Source organism: Ictidomys tridecemlineatus, chromosome 11 (assembly GCF_052094955.1).
Source record: "Ictidomys tridecemlineatus isolate mIctTri1 chromosome 11, mIctTri1.hap1, whole genome shotgun sequence".
NCBI lineage: Eukaryota > Metazoa > Chordata > Mammalia > Rodentia > Sciuridae > Ictidomys > Ictidomys tridecemlineatus.
Genome location: NC_135487.1, coordinates 59,648,128 through 59,674,012, shown reverse-complemented (window position 1 = coordinate 59,674,012; position 25,885 = coordinate 59,648,128). Strand labels below are relative to the sequence as shown.

At 36.6% G+C, this 25,885-nt stretch overlaps 1 protein-coding gene across 8 annotated transcripts in view; it reads left to right on the top strand.

The window, feature by feature from the left end:
• The window catches only part of Slc44a5 (solute carrier family 44 member 5), a 339,417-nt gene that overhangs the window by 143,156 nt on the left and 170,376 nt on the right, over nucleotides 1–25,885 (top strand). The window lies entirely within an intron of this gene.

Sequence of the window (25,885 nt, the reverse complement as noted above, 5' to 3'; positions counted from 1 at the left end):
TGTAATTATATAGATTTGGTGTCCTGTAAGCCTCTTGAATTTGGTTTTCCAATTCATTCTTCATGCTTGGGAACTTTTCTGATATTATCCCATTGAAGAGATTGTGCATTCCTTTGGTTTGAAACTCTGTGCTTTCCTCTATCCCAATAACTCTTAGATTTGGACTTTTGATGCTGTCCCATAATTTTTGTATGTTCTGTTCATGGTTTCTTACTATCTTCACTGTGTGATCAATTTTATTTTCTAGATTGTGTACTTTGTCTTTATTATCTGATGTTCTTTCTTCCAAGTGATCTAGTCTGTTCATTATGCTTTCTATTGAGTTTTTTATTTGGTTTATTGTATCCTTCATTTCAAGGATTTCTGACTTTTTGTTTTCAGAGAGTCTCTATCTCTTTCTTGAAGTAATCTTTTGCTACCTGTGTTTGCTCTCTTATCTCTTTTTTGGAGTGATCAAGTTTTATCTGTATTTACTCATTTAGGTCATTCTTTAATTCACAGATCATTTTAATTATGAACCTTCTGAACTCCTTCTCTGACATTTCATCAACTTCGCTATCCATGGGTTCTGTTGTTATAATATCCTGGTTTGTTTGGGGGCACTTTACTCTCTTGTATTTTTATGTTGTCTATGTGTCTTCCTTTCTTGCAGTGTGGATCTGAGATATTACAGTTTCTACCCTATATTCTTGTAGTACCTGTGCAGATTGTCCATACCTAACCTTGATATTGGGCTTCCAGATCCTGCTCGTGTCCCTCAATGTATGCTACTGCTACTAAAGGTGGTGACAGCAATAACTGAAGTAACTAGAGATAATAGTTGAGGTGCCCCAAGATGGATGCAATATCTTACAGAGATGAGGCTGAAAGGGTGGGTCTCACACTTTTTGGTATGCCTACTCTGAGATGCAGCTACTTCTAGGCCCTGTCTGTTGTCAAAAAGTTAGGGGCTACTCTTTCTTGATAGAATTCTTAAGTTTCATGTTAAAACCAAAGATATATCATTTATCTTACATATGTGTTTTGATTAACATACATTAAATATTTCAGTTAATTGATATATTTCAATGAACTAAAACTCTAATACCTCATACTGTCAGAGATGTACACAAAATAGATTTAATTATTTTGAGCCAAATGTGTCAGACACCGAGAGAATAATACTAAAGTTATTAAACTGGGCTTTTGTAAAATGAGTGATAGAAGAGTTCTATGAGCCACTTTAATAATTCTTAATTGAATGCTTTCAACTGTGACACACTGGTATAACCACAGTAAGAGAGTCTAGATGTCACTAAGGAGCTTACTTTGGTCTAGTTGAGGAAATGCACATATCAGATTCAGGACATAGTGCGATGTGTGTACCTGGAAACACAAAGTGCTAAGGTACATAGTGGGAGAAACAATTACTCCTTATAGGAAGAGCTGAAAAAGTTCATTGAAGAGGTAAAAGAAGAACTTGAAAGTTGAGTAGGATTTCAATAGACAGAGATTAAAAAGCAGGCGTCCCTCTCCCTCTCCCTCTCTCTCTTCCACTCCCTCTCCTTCTCCCTAAATACAGAGGGTATTCCAGAAGTGATTAGATAAATTGCATATATTGCTGGGGTGGCAGACTGATGGAGGGATACATGAAGTAGGAGATCAGGACACAGTAGGTGAGAACCAGCCACAGAAGACTCTGAATGTCTAAGGAGTTTTTTCTGTTATTCTTCAGCAAAAGTCATTGAACATTTTGGAGCAGCCGATTTATAGGATCAAATTTGTATTTTAGGAAGATAACTACTAGCAGAATTTGTAGAAATAAGTATGGAGAAGTTGTGCAAGGGGGACACAAAGGTGACCAAGACATTCCTACTCCCAGAGAACTTCGTCTCTTGTTATAAAAAAAATGGATTTGAAACAGAGATATCAGTTAGTAGGCTTCAAATTTGTTTCACTGAGAGATTATAAGAATTTATACTAAGGCAATTGCAAGGGAAATGGAAAGTATGGGGCAGAATCAAAAGATACGTGAAAAAAGTCTCAGCAGGACTTGAAGCTGAGGGGAAGTTGCAGGCAAGGGACATGGTGGCCTCCTCGATCATCAACTCTAAAGCTCCTTCTCTGTGCCTGAGAGGATGGTGCCACTGTTTGTTGGACCCAGAAGGAAAGCCAAGGGATGGGAGTGAGGGAAGCCCAACTCAGTGTTGGAGCCCGAGATACCAACATGATGTCTGTGAGAAGAGTTCAGAAGGGATTTAGAACGGCAGGCCTGAGAGAGAGAGAGAGAGAGAGAGCAAAAAATGAGAACTATAATTATAAATTTGGAAGATACTGACAGAGAAATGAGTTGGAACTGTGTCAGTGGTTGAGCTCGCCTGATGGAATGGTATAGAGTAAAAGGGAAAAGAGAGTAAAACATGTGCCTTTATGAGTTTTGGAAGAACTGGTGATGTTAGTAAGAGGAGACTTAGGATTTTGTAAGAAAACATAAGAGTGTTACAATGAGGGTTGGTTAGCAATGTCATATGCTGTGTAGAGGTCAACTAGAATGAAGGTAAAGCAGAGGTCATGGATTTTTTAAATTAGAAAAGGATTGGTCACCTCTGGAGACCAGCTTTAGCAGAGGAGTGGGCTCAGCAGTTTTGTTAAAGTGGAATGAAGAGAACACGTGAGATGAAGCAATAGGGAAATGGATTTTTCTTCACCCATCCAATCTATAAATATTTATTGAGCATTTGCCTCTCCTTTGTGTAGTAAGAAGAAGGGTGGGGATGGCTTAGGTATATAAAGGAGAAGTCAGGGTCAAAGGAAGTTTGATTTTTGATGGGAAGGATGAACCTCTAGCAGAAGGGAAAGAGCAATGCAGAGGGAAAGACTGGGCTTAAAGAGAAAAAAAAAAAAACAATAGATCTGAGCTTCTAGCAGGTCCATGGGGATGGACTCACAAGCTAAGGTGGAAAGGACTGACTTTAACCAAGAAGGGTGTTTAGGTAGCTGGGAGAAGGGTAGGGTTACCTGAGACTGCGTGTCCCAGCTCTCAACTTTAATCCACGCTAACAACTGACTTTCTTTACGACTTTATTGTCTGTGATAATGTTTGTGAAATAGCATGATGATATTTTTCTTTGGGATGGACCTACCTATTTTTTTCCCTTACAGATAAACAGGGCTTTCTAGGTCATAATAGAAAATGGAGCTGAGTGTAATTTCCAGTAACTTAGTTTTGTAACAAAGTCACAAAGAACAAAATGTCTCTCAAGAAGGATTTTACTTGCTATGTAGAACGTATTGGCCATTCTCTGGAAATGACTTCTATTGGAATTAACTGGTGATCATGTGAAATAAAGGAAGTGTCAGCCTCTGCATATGTGATGAAATAGATCATTTTTAAAAGCATTTTTTTAAGCTTAAGGAAGTGTGCTTCATTTATTTAAAAAATGTGTTAGGAACTTGTGTCAGTCTTGCAGAGGAACCTTGCTTAGGGAGCTTCCCTCTGTTTACTACTGTTGCAGAGGTGAGAATTGTCCCAGTTGTAGAAGATCTCTGCAGGGACTGCTTGAAACCGTCTTGTGGTGGTGGGGTAAAGAAACTGGGTTTATTGTGAAGAATATTCTTACTTCAGTTGATTTTGTACTGAAACTGCTTTGACTGAGAAGGTGTTGTTTAATAATGATTCATTTTTTAGGAAGTTTCATCAGGCAGCAAGGGAAATGGATTTCTTAGAGGGCTTAGAGAAATTGAGGAGAGATCAGAGTTGACAAGAAAACTTAACCTTGATTTAATGCAAATTGCTCACAAAAATGAAGGAGGAGGGATCGAGAGGGAATCCTATTTTCATTATTGACATGAACTGGCTTGACATTCACATATCCTAAGTGGGAACTGTCTACACATAGGCAAGAATTAAATGAAGTGAAGAACGCTTTAAAAATTCTGCATTGTGAAATAATTCCTGCTGCATGCAAAAGATGAAATTTAAAACAGAGACATTTGTTCCCATTAGGAAATAAACAAACTACACTTTCCAACATTTACTTAAATTACATACTTTCATCGAAAGGACTGACCTGTTCCTCCCCTTCTCTTTAGAAGGCTGTTTTTATTGCATAGTTTTTGCTACATCGTCAAAAATCTTGTATATTTCTCATTGGGCATGAATTAATAATGCTTTACCTGCAACACAAAGAACTATTAAAGTGATAAAGAGACAATGAGTATTTCCAGATCTGCAATAAAAAACAAAAATCCACTCCTCTTCATCCCCGGTAGACTATTAAAAGCTGAAAACCCACTGGCTTTCTTGCAAAAGGGTCACATTAAGGGTCTATTAAATAAATAAGTTAATTAAACCTTGACATTCTAAAACAATTCTGAAAATTTCTAATTAATTTTTAAACAATATCAAAATAATTATTTGGAACCTCACATTCTTTTAAAATATTGTAACCCAATCAATCCCACAACACACTATGACAGGGTAAGCTACTGATTTTCTAATGGTTGGAAACTTAGTTCATTGGTCTGGATAGTAATCATGAGAGCCTGAAGGGGAAAAAACCCTTCAGGTTTTGTAGAAGTGACCAGAATTTTTAATGGCTTTATTGACTCTCCCTAGCATTTGCTTTGTTTCTTCTTGATAGTATGTTGAGGCACAGAAACCAATGTATTCAACTGCAATTTTTTTTTTTAATTAAGCCACTGTTACCAAAGGTTGTAGGATTGACTCTCTCGACTGGAGAGATTTTTCTAATTCAATAAAAAAAGTTAGGTTTGGATTTTTTTCCTTGGAATTTTCCAACTATATTTCAACTTTTACCTCACTCAACTGTATAGTGAAGACAAATAACCATTTCTTAACCACTGGTAAGGATTCACCCTTTTTCCTTGTTGTTGTTACTTGTGTGAGTGTTGGATGTTTGAATAAAAATGTGTTCAACATTACAGAAGAGGTCATGGGGAATAGTAGAAAAGGAGCTGAATCTGTTTGGAGCCTAGAGATCTGAGCTCAAGGCTGGTGATCTCTCTGAAATGTGTGGCTTCCCTTGAGACAGACCTGTTTCATCTACAGCAGTTCTCACCACCTGTGTAAGTCGTCCTGGTGTGCTCCTTAAGAAGGTAGATCCATGGGGCCCCATTCCAAACCATCAAATCAGATTCCCTGTGAATGGTGTCTGCAAATATGCATTTATCAAAAGATTCAGGATTTTATACTAAAATTAAGATTCCTGTCTATTGGAATCTAGGTTTTTGGGCACAGCGAAGACACCCTTCCCTGAAGTGTTAAATCTCATTTCTCACCTTTCCCAGACTCAGCATTGTGGGTGGGGAAACAAGCATTTCTTTCGTGTGGTTTCAAAATCATCAAGTCTTTGTATATAGCTGCCTATGTCTGTACTGCTATAACAAAATACCATAGACTGCGTAATTTATAAAGAATAGATATATTTTTATTTCTCACTGTTCTGGAGGCTGGGAGTCCAAGATCAAGCCCTCAGCAGGTTTGGTGTCTGGTGAGAGCCCAGTGTCCACTTCCAAGGTGGTGACTTGTCGCCTCCTCTAAAAGGGAGAATACTGTGTTCTCTTATGGGCAGGGCTGGAAGGGATAAAAAGAGACCAACTCCCTCCATCAAGCCCTTTTATATGGGCATTACTCTGTTCACCAGAGTGGAGCCCTTATGACCTAAACACGTCACAATAGGCCCCATCTCTCAACACTGTTCGGGATTAAATTTCTGACACATGGATTTTGAAGGAAACATTCAGAACATAGCAATGATGTTGCCCAGAATCATTCACTTGACAAATCTTATAATGTCAGAGAACTCTGAGATAATTAGCTTCATGAGGGCCATGACTTTGTGTTCACAGTTGCAACCTTGGTGCTTAGCATAGTAGATGCTCATAAATATCCTATGAATGGATCAGTGCTAAGACACCAATCCACTCATTTGCCCAAGAAAGATCACTTTCTTTCTTTTCTGAACATGATTTGAATGTGAAGCTAGTTCATGATGTTCAGAATACAGATTTACTGACCCTGGAACCTGTTCCTGGATTTTTAAAAATGTATTCTAACAACCACCGTTCACTGTAGCGTAAATTGAGTCATTTAAGATGTGATCTGCATTCATTCGGTAAAGGTGCAAAGTAGAACACTTTGAAGTCGCTTTCAGTTGATGATTCTTGTGTTTCTGACACACTTTCTCACTCACACAGGTGTGCATGTGCTCACACACGCACAATCAGAGTGTTAAGAAATGTTTTTCTGGTTGTTTTGTTTTTCTGAGATGAGTTCTGTCTGTGTTTTCCAGGCTGGTCTGGAACTTATGGGCTCAGGGCAATCTATCTGCTTCAGCCTTCCCAGTAGCTAGGACGACAGGTCTGCCACCACACCTGGCTAAAAAGTAGTTATTTTTTAAATATTAGAAATAGTTGTCACTGAGATTGGCAGTGAACACAACCGTCATGAAGCTCCCAGATTCATAATCATAATCTCTAAGAATGGAACCTAGGCCCCATCTTTAAAAGGTACTGTGAGGATTCTGATATTCAATCGGGGTTGAACCACTGCTTATACTGCATGCAGAGTAACAGTTTAGTGATCATATATTTAGTACACACCCTTTAAACTATTTGGTATTATGGAAAGATGAGAAAATTCTGAGTCTTACCTCTGGCACTTAGTAGCTTTGTGCTTGATGCCAGTTATTTATTGCCCCTAGGCCTCAGTTTATTATACTTAAAATTGAAGTGTTGGGTAGACGATCTCTGAGATTCTCAACAGCTCTGCTCTTGCATGCTCTTGTGATTATAACCTAAACTAAAATCAGATACTGGAATGGTAGAGTCGTACAGGTGGCTATGTACCCTGTGGCAGCTGTCATTTATTTATTTTTCCCTAAATAAATCTTTCCAAATCGGTGCTTGCCCTGGGAATGCCTGTCAGATTTAGTTTATTATGCTAAATAGTACCCTCTTGCATGAAGCTAATTTAGCTTCCAAAGTCACATGGATTAGCAACTTTCACAAGGAGAACATTTGATCAGATCACATTTTGCACTCTAAAGCTTAATTTGGGTTAGCAAACCTTTCCTGGGCTCCAACTGGTATATCAAGCACAGTGCTAAATTTTGCCATACCAAGATTACTATGATACGGTCCTTGTCCTGAGTTGCTAACAAGGATAATAGATGCAAAAATAGGGAGAGTATAAGCAGAGTGATGCCCATAATAGAAAACTTACGACTTTTATTTTTTTTTTTTTTACCTGAGGTCACTATATTTTCAGAACCTTCTTTTGCCTATAGCCAGATCTTGTCCTAATTTAGGGCCTGAAGGATAAGGAATACATAAGTCAACTGTGTTTTATAAGGAATACTGGACATTAAGAAACTGGTCATGACTGGAAGCAGGTTTTAGAATTAAAAAACAAGAAAGAGTTGGGAAAACATTTATTTCATTGAAACTTATAATTGCATATCATAGGAACTAAGACATCTGTGGGGTGTGAAGGAACAAGATTGGAAGTAGTAAATAAGTAAGTAGACATTTATAGGGTTTATGCAGAAGCAGAAAGTAATAGGATTTATGCAGAGCAGAAAATAATCCAAGTTTCCTAGACTTATTGAAAAAAGGCTAAAATAATCCTCTGACCTGGACTCAATTCAAGCCCAATCTTCAACTTTCAAAGATTATAGGGTTACGTGGAACTTAGATTTTAGATGAGCAATTGATGGTTACACTGGCATTTACAACAGAATTGTAACAAGATTTGAGATTTACCCCTTTTTTAAAAAAATGCTCTCTTTAGTTATACATGACAGTATAACATATTTTGGCATGTTATAGACACATAGACAATAACTTTATTCTAATTAAGATCCTATTCTTGTGGTCGTACATGGTATGGGGTTTCCCTGGTTGTGTTTTCAAATACAAGGCTAGGAAGGTTATGTCCAATTAATTCTACTGTCCTTCTGATTCCCTCCCTCCTTTCCTTCCCTTCATTCCTTTGTCTAATACAATGGACTTCCATTTACCCCACCCCTCAATCTCCCTTGTTGTGAGTTACAACCACACATCAGAACATTCGACCTTTGGTTTTTTTGTGATTGAGATCTGCCCTTCTTAATTTGGAAAATCTTATGCGAATGCAATACACGTTCATCTATATAACCATTGCTTTTGAAGTGCTCTGCTAAGAAGTCCCCACTATGAAAATAATGATAGTGCTAACATTTATTGTGCTTGAACTCTATGGTAGATAACAAATTTATTTAAATCTCACAATAATCTCTATTACTATAATTTTACAAAGAAGACACCCAAGGCACAGTGATGTTAAGTAAATTGCCCACATTCAAATAGCTAGTAAATGGTAGAACTCTGGGAACCAGGCCCATAAGGTAGTTAGTTATCTTTCTGTTAGTAAATAAAATGAAAAAACCGAAATCCACTTAAAGGAAAGGAAGGATGCAGGGCTCTCTGATGTCACCCATTGACAGGAATGAGATTGGACCTCTGAAAGGGTTTTATTTTCTGCCCCTATCATCTCACTTCTTTTTTCTCTGTGTCTGCTCTGTTGTCTCTTTCTCTTTGACTTTTCTCAGACCCTTGCCTTAGAACTTTCAAAGTAAACAGCAGGGAATAGTGGTTAAAGCCTGATAAAAACATGAGCTTTGCAATAACCTGCCACATGACCTTGATCAGGTCAGTGAGGCTGTCCTTACAGAACTTTCTCTAATTGTCTGGTTCTGCTTTAATATAAAGTGAGAGTAAATACTAGAGATCAGGTAGCTATTTTTTGTAATTCCATAATTACACAGTATCCATGATTTCCCCTTCATACACATATTATTCTCTGAATTATGTATTGAAAAACCTTCCAAATTTATATCCCAGTATAACTCTTATGCTGCCCTGATTCTTTCTGGAAAGGGATTGGATAAGCACATTGACTTGAATGTGCAAATATTTGATGATTAATGTGCTATTTCTCCCAGAGTTATGTCTTAGTTAAAAAGAAAACTTGTGATTCGCAAAGAATCTTTAGGATAAATTTCAGATACCGAAGGAAAGGCTGTGAAAAAGTAGACATTTTTATGTTTCATTAACCTTACAAGCATTTTAAAAATTATCCTTTACTGGTATTATCCCACTCTAGGTATTTCTGAATATGTCATTCACTTGAATAGAAAATACTACATAACCAGTATATCTAGATAATTGTCTTGCTTTCTGCATTAGTCAGGATAGACTAGGTTATGCTGTAGTAACAAACATTCTGTAAGGTACCAGTGGATTAAAATAATAAAAGTTTATTTCTTGCTCATGTGGCATATCAATCACAGGGTAGCAAAAGAACCCTGCTAACTTTAATCACTGCTGTCTTCCAGTCTTTGCCATTTCAAATATTCTTAATCACCTTGCCAGAGGGAAGAGAGCACTCTGGAGAATCTGCCAATTTAATATGTATACTCTAATTCATGTGACTGGCTCATTGGCCAGAGATAGAAACATGGCCCCATCTAACCACAAAGGAGGTAAGAAACACCATGTGCTAGAGGGAAAGATAATTTTATTTGACTAACAGAGCACACATGACTATCAACATTCTAATAGTTTTTTTCTGACTAGACAGAATTCTAGAATATAAAAAGAGCAGAAATTTCAAATTTTTTAAACCAAGAGTCAGGTATTAGTTTAATCATTTTGTTTATCCCATCTAATTTAATCATCTAAAATCTTTTTATTATCCCTATTTTAAAGATAAGAGAACTGAGGCATAAGGTATTGAAGTAACTTGTCCAAGATTTCCAAATAGTCCCAGGCAGATAAGGTGGTTTCCATGAATAGTTAATGGCACTTTGCTAGAGAAATTCTGAATGACAGGTATAGCATATGTGTAAAATAAAGTTGTTGCTTGTAATTGTTTCTTTACAAAGTAGAAATTGTCCAATCCTGAGAGCATTCATTGCAGGAGACATTTTTCTATTTTGGTATGCTTTGGAATTTCAATGCATGGCTGGTATCCCTAAGGCAAGATCTAATTTAGATTGATTTGTTTAGGAGAAATAAATGATAGCTTATTTATAGAGATCAACGTGCAATCTGACTTTAAAATATGTCTGCCTAAAAATTAATGAAGTTAGCATAGAGGGCTGTTAACTTTTAATGATGAGAAATAATGAGGATGCAAACCTAGCCAAGAGAATCTTGCTATGGCATGGAGGGGTTCCCCTGGACAATTTGCAATTCTGGTATGCCAGTCAAGGAGAGAGGGGACAGCCGCAGGGTCTGACTTTGGTTGACAGTGACAAACATAGATTTATTGAATAGAATCTGCTTAGCTGACAGAGCTTCTGAGAATTCTGAAGAATGGGTCCTGGAAAAAAGGTGAAATATTGTGGAGAGGAGCTGAGGGATGGTTGCTGCAGCTTCTCCAATTGGCATAGATACTGCTACTGCACCTGGAAGCCAAGTGTCTCTACTGCCATCAGTGCCACCAAAATGGATTCTCCTCTATTCCCGCTTCTTTGTGATGCCAACTCCACATTAAAGTCCTGAGTGGCTTTAGCTATTTGTCCAGCTCTAGGTCAGGTGCCAATCCTGTAGTTACTAGATAGACTTGGAAACTGAGTCTTCTTTTGAATTTTAGAGTGGGAGGTAGACTACTCCTTCTTCAAATGTGAGGAATTCTATAAATGTAGGAAGATAGTTTAGATGATGTGCAGCCAATAATAAAAGAAACAGGCAAATGGTTATAACTGGTTAAATGTGACTTTATGCAATATCTTTTTGTGTGTGTGCTTAATCAGGAAAACATATCCTTCTCCCAATTTTACTTTCTTTCATTTAATGTGCAGCTAGATGACTTTTAATTATCTCATCCATTTTTTTAGTTAGAAATAAGTTTGGATTTCCTATTAAATGTGAAGCCTTATTCTAAGTACTAAGTGTAATAGAAACAAAAACATAGTTTTTCCTTGTCAATTGCTCAGGTTGATTTGTGGAGAAAAAAGAAGTAGTGTATAAACTCAAAGGATGGAGAGAGAGACAGAGTGCATAGAAGCTGACCAGGAAAAGCTTCAAGGTGGAAAGGCATCTGAGATGAACATCTGACAAGCAGGCATAAAAAGACAAATATTTCACATGTGGGACCAGACAAGAAAGGAAAAACAATGGTTGATTTTAGGGAACAGCAAGCTATTTAGTAGCCATAGCAAAGGCAGGAAACTTCAAAAATAAGCCAATTTCATGGATACATGTTCTTGAATTATTGGGTGGCAGTTTGAATTTCAGTTTATAGGTATTAAGGAATTATTGAAGACTGTATTGTGTAAAAGTTATAGAAATCCAACAGTTATTCAGGAAAATCAATATAGGAATAATATATAGAATGAACAGAAAGTAACGGAAACTGGAAAGAAGTTTGTTAAGAAACCATATTACACAAGACAAAGATATTAAGGCCCTAAAATAAGTTTTGAATTAAGATAAGCATTAAGAGTAAGGATGAAGGGGGCATATTTGAGAAATATCATATATATATTACATTTTACAAAAGAATTTTTTTTTTTACATTTGGTCACCATAAGAAAGGAGTTACTAATAAAGTGCCAACTCCAGTGAGCCCTTGAGAGAATTGGACCAGTCTTTTTCTGAACGTCACATTAGGATGCTGATGATGTTCTTTCTGTTCTGACTTAACAGTAAATACATGATACTCCCATCTTCTGAAATAAGATTGCCCCCACCCCCCACCAAATAATAGCAATTACTACCAAGTATTGACTGCCTGTATCACATATCAAGCATTTTGCATGTTTTGTTTCTGATCTTCACCACAACCTGAAGAGGGCAAGTATTGGTGTCACCACATGTATGAAGAAACTTGGGTTCAGGAATAGCAGGAGTCAACATTCAAACTCAAGTGTTTATCAATAGCCTGTGATGCCTTTCTCACTTTATGCTGCCTGTCAATGAACTCTAACACAAAAGTAAACTAAGTTTCCAATAAATATCACCGAAGAAAGCAAAATAATAAAATCCACACATGAAAGACTTTCAGAATCATATTTTCATCCCCAATTAACTTAAACCTGCTATAGTTGAGTATGACTGCTAAAGTCCCCCTCCTCCTCAGTGTGGCCCTGTCTAGACTGACAGGCTCTCACAGCCCTTTGCTTTCCCTTGGAGTAGTTCCTTCTGCTGGGGCAAGGTCAGTAGGAATTGAAGAGCACAGGTATCTCTGAGTACAATACGCTCTGGAGATTGATTCGACTGGGTCCAACACACTTTTGTCTAAAAGCCAATTAAAACCTCTCTCAGATACCTTTCTTTCTTGTGAATGGTTGAATCCTCTCCCTGGAGACTGGTAGGATCAAAGGGAGGTGAAACCCTGTAGACTCACAGAAAGGCAGTAAAAGGGTCAGTGATGGACAGAAAGAGGAACAAAAGTGTCTGAGAGTGCTGGCAGAGTGATCATCCTGTAATAGCCTGTTTCTGGTATTTTCTATCCAAAGTGCCGCTGATGTTCTTCTGAGGCTTTAGTAAAACCATGAATCCTGAGGCTGAGAGAGCTCAATAGTATACATAAAGGGAAGCCTAACTTCCTGTCTCTAAATAATTCTGAGCGCAGCACCATTATTAATGGAGGAATCTGCTACTATTCAGGCTTCACTTTCTTATAGAATGGTTAGGACAAACTTTGTAGATGTGAAACAAGTTTTTAAATTAAGTTAGTCTGTCTATTTGACAGCTTTTGGGTTTCCAAGAAGATAATCGTCTGTGCAGACTCATTCTCTTCCAGTAGACCTCCGTCCCTTGATTGCTGACAGTGTTCCTTTAAAATGCAATGTTTTTGCAAGTTTACAGACTTCAGGACTCCACAGCCTTATCGACCATCTGCCACTTTCACATTATTAGTTTTGCACCCCCGCTTCTCTCTGGTTTTAATTGTTCATTTGCAAAGTTCTTTACTATTCACATGCCTTTCATTAATTTGACCAAACAACTACAAACGCTTCATGAAGCTCCTCGATGTATCTGGCACAGTGCTGGGCATCTACCTGTGTGCAAAGACCATGGCATCTTTCTTCCCCATCTTGGACTGGACCTGCATGTTGCTTTGTCTCCCTTTTGCTTTCCATTTTGTATAACCTTCTTGCCTGACGAGTGCATTAAATTTACTATCCAGTCTCAACTTTTGACAGGTTGTGCTTAGAGAACTACAAGAAATAATAATAATAAAAAAATAACAACCCGAAAGGAAGGTAAAATCGTATTTTTAATCATATTTTAAAATTGAACTTAAGGAATAGTGCTGCTATTTTAAATGTTTCCTAACCACTAAAGGGCCTTATTTTTGGGAAAATGTATTTCATTGTTTTTGAGTTTCTTGTATTTTCAAATGAACAGTATATAATTTTGTTACTTCTTGAGTCAGGGGATATAGTTGATTCACTAAATTCTTCAATTTTATGTTCTTTGAAAGAAAAAAACCTACAGTAAGTTACTGGAATTGACAATCAGGTTCACTAACTGGGATTGTGGTTCAGTGGTAAAGCACTTGCTTTGCACGTGTGAAACACTGGGTCCAGTTCTCGGCCCTACATATAAATAAATGAATAAAATAAAGGTCCATCAACAACTAAAAAAATTAAAAAAAAAATAAAATCAGGTTTACTGAAATTTGATTCAGAGAATGAACTGTTTGAAAAAAAGTTTTCTTGACTATTTAATATTTTATCTTTCATCTTCTGAGATATTTAAACTCAAGGCAGACCTCACTAACCAGAAAACTTTTCTGCATTGACTTGTCATTTCACTATTAGTAGACTCACCCTCTTGTTGTTATAAGGGACTTCACTATGGATAAGTATAATAATACATCAAATATTTAAAACTATCTTAGGGGAAAAGGTCAAAAACATGTCAGGAGGTGTGGGAAGCTCTTTGCTACTTTATTAATGTATTGCTGTAGACTGAAAGTTCAGAATTATGTAATCATCTTCAGAAACCAAACAAAGCCTCTGTAGACAGAGCCAAAATAAATTTCCCAGAATCTTTTAACATGAGTTGTATTAAAATTCTTCTGCTGTGTTCTGGGAGGTGGTCCTAAATATTTGGAATGCACGATTGCTTGTAGAGATGGAATGAAAGTGGCACATACCAACGTCAAGTCCAAATTCTCCAGGGTCTTGTGGGTTTCCAGCAAAGCAACACTTTTTCTAACCACTTGATGGTATCCTTGCTGCTTATTCCCTGAGCAACAAACCATAGGAAACTAATGATGTTTTAAATGGAAAACAGCAGTTCATTACGATTGGTTAATAGGTCGTTGGCAAAATTTCAACTTAATGGTATGCAAGTGTATCTGTGTGTGCTCAGCAAGTCCTGTCCCAAGCTCTTAATGGTGTCACTCAGCACTATAAATTTACTTTGACAGCTAGTGAACAGAACAGTGTGTCCTGGGAACAAGGAGCATGGAGCTCTTAGTAATTTCCAAAAACAGACAAGGCAAATATAGCCAGGCACACATTGACACAGCAAACATTTAACTTTTCTGCTTCTCCAATCTTTAACAGAATGATAGTAAAATAGTAAAGCGTGATGCAAAAGCTTCCTTTCTTAAAGTCCTAAACTCATTGACCCTTGTTAGAAATAGAAGATTAGAAATAACCGAGGGTTAAGCCATAGTTCAACAATATTAGCTTTTTTGTCCTGTGTTAGATCAATATTTCTGTTGACTACAGCAGGGTTAGGAGAAGATTCATATAACAAGCAAGCATCCATTTAATTTAATTCCAGCAGCCATAGGAAACTGCAGCAGAAGGTGTTTGTATTTCATTGTTTGCTGAGGAAGCTTGACCTTACTAAGCACATTACTAAGCTTTGCTTTATGGTATGTGTGTGAGGTTGCTATGTGTGTGAGAAAACGCTATAGGTGTTCATTCCATTGAGAGTACTGTGGCTTTCTATTCTCTTTCAGGCAGCCAGAATATTATAGTTCACCCCAGAGAATGTTTCCCCCCCCCCTCAGTCTTTGCAGAAAAAGCATGTGAGGGAAGAATCGGGATTTAATGTCAATGAATGAAAGTAGCTTAAGCCTTGAGAATTTTTAGAGCAGAGAAAATGCAAGGAAGGTTTTACTATTTTGTTGGCTTGTTTTTAATTAGCACATAAAGGCAGCAGGAATGGAAGAGGGCTGGTTTCTGGTAAGTCTGAGTCTATAGTAGAATGCAGCTGCAGGAGTGGGAAGAGCAGTAGACCAAGAGTCAAAATCTAGGCTCCAGTTCCTGTTTGGCTGTTTAGTCATTATGCTTTTGGAAGGGATTCACATAAGCTTTTCTGAGTTAGTTCTGTTTCCTGTGAATGGAACAAATAAGACTTTCCTCATGCACTGAAGTTTTCAGGCAATCGCTAAATATCCTAATGGCTTCTTAAAGTGTAAAACATGCTTCACACTCTGAAGCTCTTTCTGACTTTCCTGTCTCTGTTAGTAACATGAACATTTTTCCTGGTTGGAGCTTCTCTGATCACTCCTGCAGCATAAGTATCAGTGGTTTGAGATACCATTTGCATATACTAAATAACAGGTATTTCCCAAGTTTTTATCAACACAGATATTTTCAGGTAAAACAAAGCTAGCTTGTCATAGGTGATTGTTGCACAAGTATTCTCTAAAGGTCTTCCAAGTGTAAGACACTGTTGTGCAATGTGAGAGGCTAGATAAGGATGTGCCTAAAGTTCTCCTGATCCTCAATGAGCTTGCAGCCTAGGAAAAGGTTCAGAGGCATCCATAATTGACCACAAGCCATATATCTAACCTGGAAGCATCAACTAACATCAGTATTTACTCAATAAGGACATTTGCTTTTTCATACCAACTGTCTAAATTTTACAGCATATGACTCTAGGTAAAAAGTACAGCCTATTATTTAAAGCAGTGCAAATACACACATATGCCACGACAAATTCTCTTTCATCAAATATTTCTTGAGTCTGGAAATTTTACTGATTATCTAAAGGAAGTGATAGGTATAACCTACATTAATCAATCACAGCTTTCTCCTAGAAACCCTTTCCTGGTCATAAGAACAGAAGTTCCATCATTCACACTTCAAATCATTCACACTTCAAATCATTCACAGAGGTCCTCCCCTCACCCCCTGCAAGCATCTGGCAGTATAACTCTAAAGTGGGTTTCTGATTAATAAAATTTACACCTCTGCATCACAAAAGCTTTTACAAATTGTAGGTAAAGTTTATATAACAGAAGCTTTATTCTACCCATATGTTTTTCTTTCCCCTGTTGTATTTTGATAAACTTCAGCAATGCAGCAATTTGGTAATGACATATATGAAAAGAGTAGCCTGCAATTGGCCCTTTAAGATCTGTAAGCAAAATGGTGATCTTAATGAAAGAAGAGGAAAGCCTTAGCAAATTTCCTAGACCACTATGGCACCATGGAGTACAATTTGAAATCGTATCTCTAAGCATTCAGCAAAATGAACCCCAGCATACCACAGTGCAGTGGGTCACTGGCAATTCTTTCCTGTTGAAAGAAAATTCAAAATGAGAAGATGAACTGGGCTGTTGTCCATTCATGCTTTTGCACATGTGGCTTATAGCCCGCATTAAAATCTTTAACCAGTCAGTATCATTTCTACTTAGAAAAAGAAGCAACTCTTTTTCTTCTTTCTCAAGTTTGCAGCCTTCATGCCATCTAGGGTATCTTAAAGAAGATGGTGGTTTTGTTTATCACCTGTGGAGACACTAGTCCTAGTGCCACATTCTAACTACACTGATTAAAATAATATCAAAGGATTTTGTAACAGATACATATTTGTATTAATAGTATATGGTTATCATTTTCAAGCTATTCTATGATAAACAATTATGTTTTGAAAGAGCAATATTTGAAGTGGACTGTAGTAGTATTAGTACCATAGTACCACAGACCATTTTCTACTTAAAAATAAACCTGTGAGGAAAATAAAAACAATTTCCCCTTCTGAGACAGTAAAATTATATTGAATTCCAAAAGATAATTTCTTAGATGTTTAAATTCTTGCTATTTTCATTTTTTGGTGAAATCTGTGAATTTATTCTCCATTATCAAGTATTGTTCATGACGTTGACTAATCAGGAAAGAAACTTTTAAGGTCTTGGTATTTTGAGGAAGTTATTTCAACTCTGGGCCATGTAATTCTTCCCCTTGATTGACAGTGATAGATGAATGTGAAGTAGAAGAAAAGAAATTTTCAGCTTTTGGTGTGCAAAATCCCTTATAAACAGTCTCTATGATTATTGGAAAACTTATTATGAAAAAATGTATTCAACATATCAACAAAAAAGTATTTCCTTTTACTGAGTGAAGAAACTTATATATGCCACAATAATCTCAAAATCTCTAGGATCTACTAAAATCACTCAAAACTAAGGAAAGTAAGGAACTTACTATGTTGAAAATTAGACCCAGGAACAGGAAGTGGTTGTATCTTGCTCTGTAAAAATTTATCTGAATTGACAAACTCTGTCTTTTAAATGAAGTGCTTAGGTAATTTGCTTTTATCTAATTATCAGTCAAGTTTAATCAATAGCATTTTGCTTTTTGTTTTTATTGTTTCATCTATTAGGTTCCTTTTCCCCCTCTTTTTTCCTTTTTTTGGAATGAGTAAATTTTATGATTCCAATGTATCTCCTTTAATGATTTAATAGCTATGCTGAATTTCATGTTTTGGTGGTTAGTCCATTTGGGCTGCTGTAATTCAAACTCTCACAGACAGGGTAGCTCATAAGCAACAGAAAGTTATTTATCTCAACTCTGGAGTATGGGAAGTCCAAGACTAAGGCTTTGGCACATTCCTCATTTAGGTCTGTTCCTTGTTCATACATGGAGCCTTCTTACTCATCCTCAAAATGGTAGAAGAGTTGTCTCTGGGCTTCTCTTTTCAGGGTACTAGTCCCATCAGTCATAAAGGTTCTGCCTCATGTCCAAATTTGTCTCTCAAAGTCCCCAACTCCTACTTCCATTACTTTGGGAGTTTGGATTACATATAAATGTTGGGGGGCACAAAAACATTCAGACCATAGCAGTGGTTGCTCTAGGGTTCCCAGTTCTTTTTTGATTTGCCATAGTCTACCACCAGATACTATACCTCTCCATGTATTTTGAGACTCTTACACTATACACTTTCATACCCTCCTCCTATCCTTGGTCTAATTGTGGAATTGTCACACATGTATTACCTACCCCCAAATATACTGCTATCATTCTTTCTTCAAACAGTCTGTTTTCATTTAAACAGATTAAAAATGAGAAAATTGTTTTTATATTTGTCTATACACTTACCCTTCCAGTTCCTCTTTGTTCCTATGTGTAGATCCAACTTTCAATATTATCATAGAGATCTTCAGGCAATGAGTTCTCTACCTTTTGTTGATTGGGAAAAAAGTTTTTATTTCATCTTAATTTTTTAAAGATGTCTTTCCATCTGTAAAATTTCATGTTAACAGTTCGTTTTTTTCTCCTTCAGTACTTTAAAAGATGCCATTCCTTGTCTTAGATCCCTCAAGAGAAATTTCCATCATTTATTCTCATCTTTCTTCCTCTCACATTAGGGTTTTTCTCTTACTGTTTTTGAGATTTTATTTTCCATGTTGCTGTTTTTCATCAATTTGATTATGCTGCTTCCTGCCTTTTTTCCCTCTCATGATTCTTTTCTTGTGTTTGTTGAGATTCTTGGCTTTGTAGGTTTATGGTTTTCTGTGAATTTGGAAAAATTTCATCTATTGTTTGCTCAACAAATTTTTTTGGTCAGGTTTATTTATTTATGTATTATATTAATTTGAACTAAATTTATTATTTTATCTGTATAGAAAACATGAAAATTGTACATTTTTATGGGCTATCATATGATATTTTATACATGTACACATTGTATAATGTTTAAATCAGGTTAAACATGTCTTTCTGCCATCATTCCCATCTTTGTTTTTAGAGGGGGGGATTGAACCAGGGACTGAACTCAAGGGCACTTAACCACTGAGCAACATCCCCAGACCCACTTTGTATTTTATTTAGAGACAGGGCCTCACTGAGTTACTTAGGACCTTGCCATTGCTGGGGCTGGCTTTGAACTCGCGATCCTCCTGTCTCAGTTTCCCTAGAAGCTGGGATTACAGGCATGCATCATCATGCCTGACTCTTTCACACATTTTTTACACTATAGTTTTGTATATATTGGACCACTTGATATTATGATATTCCTGATATTTTGCCCACATATTTTAGGTCCTAAAAAATTAACTTTCTTGTTTATATTCTATCATAGCATCTGTAGTTTTCCTTCACAAACACTGAACACGATTTGTAGTTACACTTATTTTTGCGCTTATTTTTAACTGTCCTGGTAGATGGTATAACTCATTAACTCATTTTAACTGACCTGATAGATGATATAAGCTAAAAAACAGCAGGTATTGTGTATTTTTTGAACATCCTTGCATTCCTGAACTCTGCCAGATAGTAGATACTCAGCAAATATTTGTTGCCAGATTATTGTGTGAATTGGGTAATATTGAATGTCATATATGACAGGCCATGGGTTATGGCATAAGCATTATTTTTAGGAAATCATACACTTAAAGGAACATTGATAACTAAATAACACAGCTCTTAAAATTTATTATAGTTTTAGCGAAACAAGTAGATCAGTGTGCAAGGTAAAAGTAAAAGTAAATGGCAGTTTCTGGAAGTCTCTGTGCTCATCACCAATAGTTGCTCTAATCTTTTTAAAAAGCAGCATAGATCTCTCATCTCTTCATTTTAAAAATAGTGATTGTGGCTTTTAGTTCTATGACCCTCTAATTGTGGGATTTGGAAAACATAGACTAGTTTTTGTGATATCTCTTTGTTTTCTTGGTTGGTTCCTTGCCTTCTTCCCATTCTTTTTCTGGGCTTAAGATTTTTAACCTAGGCTCTCTGCCCTTCTCATTGGAACCATTTCCTTAGCCATTCTTACCTTTACCCTCGTTTAATTCTCATATTTCTTCTGGGCTCCAGACCCATGCATCCAGTGCCAACCGGTACACGACATCTTCCCTTAAGAGATCCAACCTGTGTCCAGGAGCGAACTTATCATCAGCCTTCCCAACTTATGTATTCCCACTGCTTCTTATCCCAGGGGCTGGTACAACCATCTTCCCAGTTGTCCAATCCAGAAGCACGGACTTCATGGTGAACTCCTCTCCCTCCCCAAGTCTATCACTTTTGTTAAATGCCACTGTGTCAATCTGTTTCTATCTAACTCCATTTGGTGTTTTCTTACTGAAAGCTACAATCATCTCCCACTTAAGCTACTGCTCTGCTTCCCTGACTAATCTCCTTACATCCTTCTTATTTCTCTCTCATCACTCTCCACGTTACAGCCAGACTAATCTTTGAAAAATACACGATTTTCCCTGCTTAGAACTTTTCAATGGTTTCTCTCTGATGTGACAGTAAACATAAAGACCCTAGCCAACAAGGTTCCAGGCAGTTTTCTGCTATATTTTCTGCCTTCTCTCTTACCATCCTTGCACTTGCTCTTCTACTTCTTTCTAGGGGTGCTAGACTTCTGTCAGTTTCTCCAGCGTGCATCTCTCTTCCCTCCTAGGCTTCACACATGCTGTTTCCTCGACCTTGAACAATCACCTTCCTCACCTTTTGACTATGTAATTCCTGCCTATCTTTGACACCTATATTTTGAGACTTTCATGTGCCTCAAAACTTACACTTCCATAGAGACTCTCCTTTCTGGCACCTCAACATACTTTGATGTGATAATTAATTGCATTATTAATTAATTATGTTCTTTTAAGCTTCGTGAGAACAGGGTCTGTAGCTGTCTTAATCCTTGTGGACTCTGGTGCTTAGTATAGTGCTTTTGAATAAAGTAAATGCTCCATAACTATTTTGGATTGAAAGAAACTTTGAAAGGTTTGCTGGTGCATTCATACCTTCACAAGGGGAAAAGACATAAAGGAAAAAAAAAATCCCAACATGGTATAACCAATTCAAACCTGACCTTGATTAAGCCAGTGTTCAATGTGAGTCTGATTTAGGACAGAGCAGTGGGGATCAGGGACAATTAAAGCATGGACATTTTGAGCAATGGACGTTGTTGGCAACTCTATATGTTTAGATTAAAAGCCAGGAGGGAAAGGGAGTAAGGAGTCAAAATCTAGCTCTGGAAGAAAAGAAGCTGATATAAAGAACCTTTCAAAGGTTCTTTCAATCCCAAATAGTTATGGTGCATTTACTTTATTCAAAGTGAAACAATTTAAGATTCCCCTCTGATTGCTGGACTCCATTGTTCATATTGCAACATGGGTGCTATTAGAGATCAAGCCCAAGGGAGACATAAGACAACAGACAGGGGAAGAGACTGGCTCCAGATGTCAGAAAGCTAAGAATATGTTTTTCAGTCCATGTAAAATACCTGGGAATCTCTTTAGCTCTAACAAAATACCTTTTTGGCTTGTGTCAATTGAGTATTCTGAGTTTTCAGGGATTCCTTAAAAAGATGTGCCACTGGACTTGGGTAACATTGGCCCAAAGTCTTGACTAACCTGAAATTTGTGGGTAGCAGATCTGTTGTAGTCTATTCTGTAGGGGGTCAACACAGGCAAAAACTGTTGTAGGTACCATGCTTAGCAAGGTAGATGCCTATATTAGGGACAAAAAAATGTTATACAACCTAAAAATTTTATAATTCAATTAGTCAACAAATACTTGTTGAACACCTCATATGTACCAGGTACTAGTGAATTAATGTATTCTAATCAGATATCACTAAATATACAAGATCCTAGATAACAAAGTTGTCAAATATAATAAATATCTTAATAGTCCAAGTTCCCAAATTAATTTTATTTATAATAAATAAGCATACCAAACAAAACAAAACAAAAACAAGCTCTCTTGGGCTAAGCTATGCATGGCCCAAGATTTATAGATGTCTTAGTTCAGTTTCTGTTACTCTAACAGAATACTTGAGATTGGTATTTTTATTTTTAAAAAGAGGTTTACTTCTCTTCTTGGTTTAGGAGACTAAGAATTCTAAGATAGGGTGGCTAAATCTGATGAGGGGTCTTATGGATGCTTTAACTCATCATGGAAAGTATAAGGACAAGTGAACAAAAAAGCGAAAACATGAGGTGTAACTTTGTAAGAGCTCACTTTTGTGGTATTTAATCCAGTCCTGTTAAAGGGAGAATTCACAAGAGTAAGGCCTTGTGTTAGCTTCTGTTACTGTAACAATACACGAGATAAATCCACATAAAAAGAACAGAGTTATTTGAGCTCACAGTTTTGGAGGATTTAGTCCATGACCAATTGGCCTTAATGCTTTGGCCTATAGAGGCACATGAGGTCAGTAGTGCATAGAGGAGCAAACCATTCACCTCATGGCTAGACAGAAGGAGAGAGGAACAGATGAGCATTCCAGGTGACACACCACTCACTAGGCTGCCACCTCCCAGTGATACCACTCTGGGTAATAAGCCTTGAACACAGGAGTCTTTGGGGAACATCTTTGATCCAAACTATAGCAACATTAATCATTCATGAGAGTTTGGCCTCCATTACCCACACACCTCCACTAAGCCCCCACTTTGTACACTGTCATATAGCAGACCAAGCCACAACATGAGTTTTGGTGAGAACAAATAATAGCAGGATGCAAACTGTGAATCACTCTAAAATATGCATGTTTATGAATTATGTTAATTATCTAAATTGTTAATATGTATGTTGATACCAGAGGAAATATTTTGGAGAGATACTTCCTGTTTATGGTGTACCTGACAGAGACCTCTTCTGTGGGGATAGAAATAGATTTCACTCCAAATGTCAAATTTGATTTAATAGAGTGGAACTGCTTTGTCTGCTCTATTTTGAAGAATTCTGGGGCTGTTTAGGCTCACAGTGTAAAGTGATATGATTGAAATGTTCAAAAGGGATCAGGATATGATTATGGAATCACTTGATCACTAATTTGTCCTCCTGTTGTATGTGGGAATTGAAGTTAACCTTTTCTCCCCTCACTTTAAGAAATTTATTTTTTCTTTTATTTATTTATTCAACAAGTATTTGCTGAATTCTAGTATGTACCTGGCACCATATTATGTACTAGAGATATAAAGATAAAAGACATTGTCCTTGCACTTAAAGAACTTACTTACACTCAAGTAAAGCATAATGACAGTTACTGCATAAAAAGACCTTGTTTCTATGTATGAACAGTATTGTGAGGTGCTATATTTTCTTCATATTTTTTTCTTTTCAAATGCCAGTGAGTAAAATATATTCAGATAAATATCAAAAGTATGCTAAAAACTGTCATTCTCAACTCATTTGGAGTTTAAGATGAAAAATCTTACAAAATTCACATATCTCTGGTGTCATTCAATAGAGAACATTATTATCTAAAGATATGGACTATATGGAACTGTTTTATTTTGGCACATAATTTAAGCCCCCATGACAAATATATATGTATGTATGTAGTATGTGTGTGTGTGTGTGTGTGAATAATCAGTGTGTGGGGACAGCTATTTATAATTAAGATAGAAAATATTACAGAAAAAGTAATATTAAGAGTGTATCTCCACATATATAATGATCTTTATTTTCTTATTTGTCTGTTTTTCTCTCCTCCCCCCATTTCATCCTTTCCCTGGGACATCCAGAGTTTTCTTGTTTTTCATTGAGGATTATAATTTTCTTCTCTTTATATATTGTGATGGGACTATGTCTTAGCTCAGTGAACGTGAAAGAGAGAAAGTCCTGAATTCTCTGTTTGTGACTCTTTAATTCTTATTTTCAACTCACTGGATACTTGGTAGCTTTTGCTTATTTGACTTGTAAACTTTTTCTTCTCTTTGATTTCTACTTGGGATTGAAGTTTGGCTATTGTTTTGCTTCTATCCTTCAGAGGCTAAACATAGACATTATCCAAAGGCAGATGAATATATGTGAAGACTTACCTTTAGATTTCTCTAGAAGATTGGGGAATTGACTAGTATCTTGGCACCAGACAAATCTGTATAACCTACTTATGGGTCATATTTAGCTCTTCCTGACTCATTGCACTCTAGAGCCCTTTCCTCTTCAATTTATGCTTAAGGTAATATACTAGGATGAGTAAAGATTGCTGCATGCCACCTTGTTTATCTAATCTGCTCTTCATCGTCATGAACCTGAGTAAGACTAACATCAACTATGCTTCTAGCATTGGAAAAATTGGACACGCCTTTTTGCCAATAGTCCAATTTGAATTCCTGAAGCAACTAACTTCCATATTCTATTCATGGATCATCATCCTTCCTCATTTTCCTCCAATGTTTTATCATAATGACATTGCTAGGCACAATTGCAGCCTCAAGAGATATGGCAGAAGTGTCATTCTCACTGGACTACAAACTATTCAAAAGCAGATATACGGTCTTGCTATTTCTAACTACACTGTTAGTACAGAGCAGGTACTCAAGAACTTTTGGTTAGATGAGTGAAAACAATGCGTATCTATTTTCACTTAAAATAGTAAATAAATATAACAAGTGCCATTTGTACAAACTCACAGTGAAAAATCAATTTAGTCACTTTTTCACAAACCTTGAGAGTTGCTTTCAAATTTGAGTTTTCATGTGCAGTGATTAGATTTTTTTTCCTATCCAATTTCTACCTTTTGTTTTCTCATCACTCCTGCTACTCATCATTATGGCATATTACAGAGGCTGATATGGAAAGAGATAGCCATTTCTATGACACCTTGGATAGTTTATTTTCAAATGGGAAGTCTGAAACCTATATGTCTCCAGTAAGGCATGTCATCCTAATGAGTGTGAACCAGCATTGCTAGTTTTAAAAATGTATATATGGTGGAGGACATTCCTGAACACTATGAATAATATCTATTTTTTGTGATAAATCTGATACAACTGTAGGCTTATGGTTGTATTGATTACAAATGGACTCTGGACCCACACAGTCTAAAGTTTAAATTCCGTTATTTGCATTATGACCTCAAGTAAAGATTAGTGCTTAAGGTTCTTGATGTCCCTGGGAATCTCACTTCCCATTTTTTAGAAGATATAAACTGATTCTTTTAACTACTGCAAATGTTATTGTGAATATTAAATGAGCTAATGTAAATGAAGCATTGCATATAGTGCATAGTAACAGTTCAAAACATTTTTTCTAATTATCATTATTATTATCTTTCCCAAGTGAACACAGTTTACAAATATTTGCTTTCCCTGGAATCTTTAGTCCAACTCTGATTCTCAACGATTTGCTATTGTTAGATTGATAGGGTGCATCAAAACTGAGACCAGGTGTTCTGGTTTCTGCCCAGCAGGTCTATAATGGGAATTATTTTCAATAGCTTTAATGGGTTGGCAAATTTGATAAAGCACCAGAGAATGGGCTGTTCATTGAATGTATTAATATTTTTGTTTAGCACACGTGAAGCTGAAGGCCATTATTACTCATTACAGAGCATGCCAAATGCCCTGTCCCCCAAATTACTATAATTTGTACCTTCAGAATTAAATAAGCTACATGCATAGGTATCATGTGGGAAATTCTGTTAAAGCTGAAGGCCACACACAATGTGATTAAAATGGGGCTTTTGAATTTGAATTACTTCTTTCCCCCTCATCTACACCGACTTTCTACATATAATTAAAGGTATTTAATGCATATTAAGTTTTTCTTGACTAATGTATCTTTTGAAGTTTAATCAGTAACAGAAAGTGAAAGTAAATTAAATACCTCATTACCTGGTGATAAATCTTTTGTGTGTTGTGTGTGATGAATTTTTTGATTCTATACAAATCACCGACATGGTA